The sequence below is a fragment of the Dermochelys coriacea genome, chromosome 1 (genome assembly GCF_009764565.3).
Source record: "Dermochelys coriacea isolate rDerCor1 chromosome 1, rDerCor1.pri.v4, whole genome shotgun sequence".
In the NCBI taxonomy this organism is placed as follows: domain Eukaryota; kingdom Metazoa; phylum Chordata; order Testudines; family Dermochelyidae; genus Dermochelys; species Dermochelys coriacea.
Window position 1 is genome coordinate 354,111,546 of NC_050068.2, and position 8,319 is coordinate 354,119,864.

Below are 8,319 nucleotides of genomic sequence, written 5' to 3' on the forward strand. Positions count from 1 at the left end.
GAAGAGGGCAACAAAAAATATTAGAGGCGTGTAACAGCTTCCATGTGAGGAGAGATTAATAAGACTCGGACTTTTCAGTTTGGAAAAGAGATGTACAAAAGGAAGTATTTTTTCACACAACCACCTGTGGAACTCTTTGCCAGAGAATGTTGTGAAGGCCAAGTCTTTAACAGGGTTCAAAAAAGAACTAAATAAGTTCATGGAGGATAGGTCCATCAATGGCTCTTAGTCAGGATGGACAGGGATGGTGTCCCTAGCCTCTGTTTGCCAGAAGCTGGGAATGGGCAACAGGGGATGGATCACTTGATGATTCCCTGTTCTGTTCATTCCCTCTGATGCACTTGGCATTGGCCACTGTCAGAAGACAGGATACTGGGCTAGATGGATCTTTGGTCTGACCCAGTATGGCTGTTCTTATTAAAAATGACAGTCCATCTGGCCAAGCCATAGCAATCCAACAACCAAGCTGTGGTAGATTCCATCTTAGGCTCCATCTCTCTCTGACCTCTTAGTCAATCCCAGGTGAGAACAGCCAGTTTCTTCCAGAAGTCCACTCTTTATCCCCTACAGGTCACCTGCTAGTCCTTTGTCTCCAGGCTGGGCCATGCTGAGCTCTCTACCCTACTTGCTGGAGCTTCCCGCTGTTGAGTGTCGATTGTTGAGTTGTGGGGATTCCACAGTCCCTCTGGACTGTCTGTTGAAATGGATCAGTTTCAACTAGTTCCTTAATGACCCTATTCATTGCAGCAAAGCAATATCTACCCCACATGTCCTCTGGTGCTTCCAAGAGCAGACTTCACCCTGTTTTCCACACTGGGTAGCAATGCAAAGGACAGAGGGAAACTGAGGCACATGTAGGCTTCATAAAACTATTACAGAAATTTTCCACTTCATCACACCCTTCCTGCTTGAGTGCACCTGTTTGAAGTGCCACTGTTCACTCCATCAGGATCCCATTGGGAAGTCCACAACAGCCTCAGAATGGACATGAGTCTCAAGATTTGGAGGGGAAGTCAGTTGGATAGCACCAGGATGGGTGCAGAGTAAAAACCTGAACAGAACAGATCATTGGCGCTGATGCAGCCCCCAGTCCATATTCAGCGCTGAAACCAGCGCAGCAGGAATCAAAGCTTGTAGCTGGACTCTGGGGTTGGCACCAGGCTCAATAATCAGCTTCCCTAATGGTGGGAGGTTCAACTCAGGACCGTAACTGAGGAGGTCGTAACATCCAGAGATGGTTTCATTTGTCAGCATCTAACCCACACTTCTGTAAGCAAGGCAGGCAGCTGGCCCTCCTGAATCCCCATCAGTAATGGGCCCATTGTCTCTGCTGTCTTTAGACAGCTATGAAGGACAGTGATTGCACTGCAAGTCTGAGAACATGGAAATGGGGAGAACCAGCTGTATAGACAGTGCATTTCTTCTCTCTGCCTGATGCAGTTCCCAGGAAAGCCGTCATCTCCAACTCAGCCTGCCCTCTGAGAAGTAGGTTCACAATTCCTTGCAGTTCTGACTGTACTGCATGTTACCCAGCCTGGCCCCAGCTCCAGGCAGCGTTGCTGTTCTGGACTGGGCAGTTGCAATGGTGGAGGTGCACGAAAAACTCTCTGCTTTGGCCACCACTATGGCTTAGGGATGCAGCGACTCTTCAACTCGACTGACTAGAGAGTGAGACTTGCTCCACCAGCATCCAGCTTCCATATCCGTCCCACCCACAGCTACCATGCTGCCTTTGGGTGCACTCACACTGCCCCAGGATATAGAATTGCCTATGAGCAACACAGACAGATATGTGCAGGGTGCTCAGGTTTGTCTACTACTGAATAAGAGCAAGAGAGAGGGAAAGGATGGGGGCTTCAGTGTGACAGGACCTGCAACCTGGCAGGCTGTATATCCAAGGGATGCACTTTCAGCACTAAAATGAACTCTGGGAAAACAGAAAAGAGATTCTGGACACTCCATAAAGCCCTTTTGCTGGGGTTCAACTGTGGGGACCTAGAGGTGGGGCTTGGGATTGGGAGGTCGGGGGCTGGGGGAGGCCCTGTAAAGCTGACATTCTGGGCTTCATCCATCGGACTTAGATCCAGCGCCAACAGCCAAGAAGCCCCATGGGGGTGGAGTGGGAAGGGGAGTGTTTTTACAGGGCTCTATTCCTGTCATTGACAGTGAGCTGCATTTGAGAGTCTGTCCCTGTGGGCTCCCTCACCCGGGGTTAAATACCACGCCCTCCAGGCAGCTCCAGCTTCAGACCCAGGGAGCAGAAAGGTTCCTCCTCAGGCAGGTGAGACCTAGACATTTCCATGATCTTTTCTCTTCACAGAGCATTTGGTGTGGGCGTGAGCTGCCATGCTGCTCACTCCTGAGGGCAAAGGTTCAGCAAAGGCCCAGCTAGAGCTATTGCCACCCCCTTCTCTCCGCCATGCCCATGTGGCTCCAGCCTGAGCGATGGACCCAGCCACAGGACACCCTGCTGGGTAAGTCGCTCTGCAGCCTCTGCTCTGGGCTCTAACACTCACTAAAACCCAGGGATGAAGGAGCTGAAAGCCAGTCCCAGCCCCTTCCCCATGGGGCTGTCAGCCAGTGATCCTGCTGGTTCCGCTGCATGGAAAGAAAGGGACAGAGAGTCACTGAATACTGGGGTGCTGGGGAAAGTCTCCCTCAGCAATGAGGGTGGGGGAAGAGGACAGCTCCAGCCGGGCGTCTTCCTGTGTGTTGGGGACGGGGGGATTCTGGCCAGTCATCTCCCTTAGCAACACTCTGAGAAGGGCATGGGGCCTGGAATCCAGAGGCCAGAAGGGTGGCTCCCCGAGTCCTGGGCATGTAACTAGCTTGCACCTAAGAAGAGCCACTTTGACAGGTTCTGCAGGGAAGTGTCTTGGCAGGTGGAACATTGCAGAGCAAAGTGATTCCCAGCTACGTAGGTGCAGACCTGCTGCACGGTCCATGGTGGCAGAGGCTTCATGTGGAAGGGCAGCTGCTCTCTCCCAGCACAGAGGGTGAATTCACCCCGAGCAGAGGGCCAGCCCAAGGCCTCGACAGCATTTACCTTTCACAAAGGTGCTGGGTGCTCTGGGTAACTCTGAAACTTAAGGAAAGTGACCTGCCAGCACAGACAGTTCTGAAAAGCCTGTGACGGCTGCTAGAGCCAGAGGTGTGCTGGAGAGGAATTTGCTCAAGAGAAGTAAAGAGAGTTACCCTGTCATTTAATGCATTCTGCTCCCGATACTGCTGTCTGCCCTGTAACTGGTGCTGGGTTTCTCCTGGGGATATGGGGTGGGGGGAATGGAAGGGAGAAGGGGAGAAAAAAAGAGATCAGGAAATTAAATGTGGAAAAACTCCAGTCAACATCCAGAATAAGAATTTTAAACAGAAGAGTGAGGAAATTCAAAACACTGAGTCCCATTAATTTAGCCCCATTGTACCTATTGTATACAGAACAGGAGTAACAACCTATGGTGATACTTCGAGGATGCTTTTTAGTTTCATTGTGTGCCATCTTGTTATGAGGAAAGTTAAATAGGAGCATTCCCCTTCTAGTCATTCTGGATCCTTCTCATGTTCCCTCTCCTCTAAACTAAGTAATCCCAGTCTTTCAGTCTCTCTTCATATGAAAGTCTTTCCAGACTCAGCCATTCCTATCAGTCTCTTAAGCCCTTTAGTTTTGCTTTACCCCTTTTGAGATGAGGATGACCAGAACAGAGCATCACCTCCTGGGGATGTGTGCCATCAGTTTGTATAATGTATGCCATCTATCTTTAGTACTATTCTCTAAACTGTATTTGCTTTTACTGCTGCCCAAAGCAGACATTTGCATTGATCTGGCCACAATATCTATTTCTTTTTGCTAATTTGATTATAGTTAAATTAGAATCTAGAAGTGCATCTGGGAACTTCAGCGTGGAATTAAACTGAATAGCATCTGTTATCAAGTTGCCCCATCGCTTAGCTTTGTAACGTCTCCCCAGAAGGGACCATTAGATCATGTTATATGACTTCCTGTTTATCAGAAGCCATTAAATTTAACCCACGTACCCCGGTATTGAGCCCCATCACTTGGGTTTGGCTAAAATGTATATTCCAGGAAGGCATTCAGTCTTGATTTGAAGACATCACAAGATGGAGAATCTACCACTTCCCTTGGGAGTTTGTTCCAATAGTTAATCACCTTCACCATTAAATATTTCTGTCTTATTTCTAATGGGAATTTGTCTGGTTTCAGCTTTCAGCCACTAATACTTGTTATACCCTTCTCTGCTAGATTAAACTGCCCTTTATTTTCTCCCTGTGAAAGGTATTTATACAATGAAAGCAAGTCACCTCTGAGTCTCTTCCTTGATAAACTAAGCATACTGAGCTCTAAGTAGCTCAACATTAGGCAGTTTCCCCAGCCCGTAAATCGCTTTTGTGGCTGTTTACTGCACCCTCTCCAATTTTTCAACATTTTTTTTAAAAATGTGAATGCCAAAACAGGACACAGAATTCCAATAGCGCTCTCCCTAATGCCGTACACAGGGGGTAAAAAATTACCTATCTACTCCCTTGTTTGTACATCTGAGGAACACATTAGCTCTTTTTGCCACAGCATAGCACTAGGAGCTCCTATTGAGTTTTTGTCCTTTATGATCCCTAAATCCTTTTCAGGATACAGTCCTCCATTATGTAGGTACAGCCTGCATTTCTTGTTTCTTCCTAAAAGAAAAGAAGCCAGTTCCTGCAGAGGAGGAGAAGAGATGATGGACATAGCCAGGGACCACAGCCTAAGGAAAAATGAGGATGATTTAAATGGGACCACAAGGGAGAACATAAGACTGATTCATACCAACACTAGGGAGAAACAGGTCTATGTGACTGGGGACCTCATACTCAGAAGAATTGACAGTCCGGTCATCAGACGAGATCCAGAGAATAGAAGAGCATGCTATCTGCCAGGAGCAACGCCACAAGATGGAGACATGAGGTTGAAAAGGGTCCCAGTAAGACTGGAGAAAAAAAAATCCACTGATTCTGCAACATGTTGGGACAAATGACACTGCTAGATTCCCACTAGCATAGCTCAAGAATGACTATGGTTAAGATGTTTAAAGAAATGGAAATTCAGGTGATCTTCAGCAGAATACTTCGGGTCCCCAGCGAAGGAGGGCAAAGGCATGACAAGATAATGAAGATCAATAAATGGCTCAAGGATTGGAGCGACAAGGAAAGTTTTGGGATGATCAATCATTGGGAAGCATTAACAGAAAGAAGACTCTTCTCAACTGATGGGCTTCACTTGAGTACCTGGGGTATTTGCCTTCTGGAATCAAGGCTGGCATGATCATAGAATCATAGAATCATAGAATATCAGGGTTGGAAGGGACCCCAGAAGGTCATCTAGTCCAACCCCCTGCTCAAAGCAGGACCAAGTCCCAGTTAAATCATCCCAGCTAGGGCTTTGTCAAGCCTGACCTTAAAAACCTCTAAGGAAGGAGATTCTACCACCTCCCTAGGTAACGCATTCCAGTGTTTCACCACCCTCTTAGTGAAAAAGTTTTTCCTAATATCCAATCTAAACCTCCCCCATTGCAACTTGAGACCATTACTCCTCGTTCTGTCATCTGCTACCATTGAGAACAGTCTAGAGCCATCCTCTTTGAAACCCCCTTTCAGGTAGTTGAAAGCAGCTATCAAATCCCCCCTCATTCTTCTCTTCTGCAGACTAAACAATCCCAGCTCCCTCAGCCTCTCCTCATAAGTCATGTGCTCTAGACCCCTAATCATTTTTGTTGCCCTTCGCTGTACTCTTTCCAATTTATCCACATCCTTCTTGTAGTGTGGGGCCCAAAACTGGACACAGTACTCCAGATGAGGCCTCACCAGTGTCGAATAGAGGGGAACGATCACGTCCCTCGATCTGCTCGCTATGCCCCTACTTATACAACCCAAAATGCCATTGGCCTTCTTGGCAACAAGGGCACACTGCTGACTCATATCCAGCTTCTCGTCCACTGTCACCCCTAGGTCCTTTTCCGCAGAACTGCTGCCGAGCCATTCGGTCCCTAGTCTGTAGCGGTGCATTGGATTCTTCCATCCTAAGTGCAGGACCCTGCATTTATCCTTATTGAACCTCATTAGATTTCTTTTGGCCCAATCCTCCAATTTGTCTAGGTCCTTCTGTATCCTATCCCTCCCCTCCAGCGTATCTACCACTCCTCCCAGTTTAGTATCATCCGCAAATTTGCTGAGAGTGCAATCCACACCATCCTCCAGATGGATAAGAAGGAATTTAAACTCGGAGATGAGAGGAGAAGGATGGGAGAGACTCAGGAAATCTTCATGCCTGGCTTAAATATGCAAGACGAGTCAAATCAGTTAAATGAAGATTTAGTAAGGGAATAATGGAACTCCATAAGGTAAGAATATGGACAGCAAGAAAGAAAGTACAAATATTGATTGGAATAGTAATCAGATAGGTGGTACAGTTAGTGAAAGGACTATACCTAGTACGACTAGAAAACTGGATGAAGTCCCTGGGAAACAACTGAAATGTTAGTATATGAACGTAAGGAGTCCAGGCAATAAAATGGAGGAACCGAAACTACTTTTGCAGAAGATTGAACCAGATATTATAGGGATTACAGAAACGTGATGGAATAGCACACATGACTGGAATACAGATATTCAAGGGTATGTGCTGTTTAGGAGAGATAGGAATAAAAGGTAAAGGTGGTGGGATATTGTTGTACTTCAACAAAGTGATGAACTGTAAGAAGTGATGGAATGGACAAAAACACTTTGGGGCAGGATTGTAAGAGAGGTTCTGTTAAGATAAAATAATGTTAGGGATCTGCTATTGACCCACAGGGTCAGTCTTAGATATGGCTAGAGATCTCTATTATTAGAGAGATAATTACTACCAGGAATTGGGTCATAATGGGAGACTAACTTCCCAGATATAGACTGGAGAATAAATGCTACTAATACTGGTAGGACCCACTTATTCCTGGATGTGACAGATGACAGTTTACTTCAAAACTGCCACTTAACCAACAAGAGAGGATGCAATTTTACACTTGGTTTTCATAAGTAGTAAGGGTATCCTAGAAGAAACGGTCATAGGAAATGAAGGATAATCAAAGCCAGGTCATCAATTACGTTTTTGATTTCAGAAGGGCAGACTTTCAAGAATTAAGGGCACTAGTTAAAGAAGTCACCTGAACTGAAGAACTCAAGGACTTAAATGTGGAGGAAGCTTGGAATTTCTTCAAGATCAAGTATATAAAAATGATCTGATATTTGCATCCCAAGCAAGGCATGAGGCGGGGGGAGGGGGAGAAGGAAGAGAGACAAAAATTATAGGGAAAGGCCTCAGGCACAGCTGGATGAATAACCACCTCAAAAACGTTATTCGGAACTGCACAGGGAGCCTGTAGGGAATGGAGAAAAGGGCTGGTCAGCAGAGATGCATCTTGGAGGTTAAAAAGTGCAGGAATAAAGTGAAAATTGCTAGAAGTCAAGCTGAATTAGCTCTTGCCAAGAACATTAAAATTAGAGGGTTTTTTTAATTACATAAACAAGAAAATAAGGAAGGAATAGTTTGTGCTGCCATGCAGTGCAGATGGGAAGGAGATTAAAGACAATCAAAGCAAAGTATTCATTTACTTTTTGGGCCATATATAGGTTTTCAATAAGGATGATAATATGGAACATGGGCATGAAGATAAGATAGCAGATGGAAATGAGTGTACAGAAATGGAAGTTACCACATCTGACATTGGCTCAATTTGTTCATGACACCCTATATTTGCATTTGTACCCCATTTCCTTCCTTAGTCCACCCCATGCCTGTGTTAGTTTAACATTCTCCTGGCTGTTCCAGTTAGGCGCTAACCAAGATTAGCCCTGCTAGAAGTGCAGGCTGTGTTGCTTGTGCAGCACCCTCTCCCCTTCCACTCATGCACCCCAATCTCTCTCCTGCCCTATCACATCCCTCAGAGACTCCCACCCCCATACACATGCACCCCTTCCATTGCCCCCATCCTCCTCCTCCCTCAGCATCCCACCAGCCCCATTCTCCCTGCAAATTCCAACCACCTTTCTGCCACCCATTCTCTGCACCCCGTTCACCCTCCCTTTTCTCCTGAACACCCTCCCAGCTTCCCTTCTACTCCCCCAAACCTGTCTCAGGCTTCTGCCCCATTTCTCCCTCCCCCATTTCCCCTGCATCCCTCCAGCCTCCCTCCTTCTATTCCCCATATCCCTCACTCTCCCTGAGCCTCTCTTGCCCCATCTTCCCCAAATACTCCCATTCCCTCCCCTGCATCCCCTCAGCCATCCCCCCAA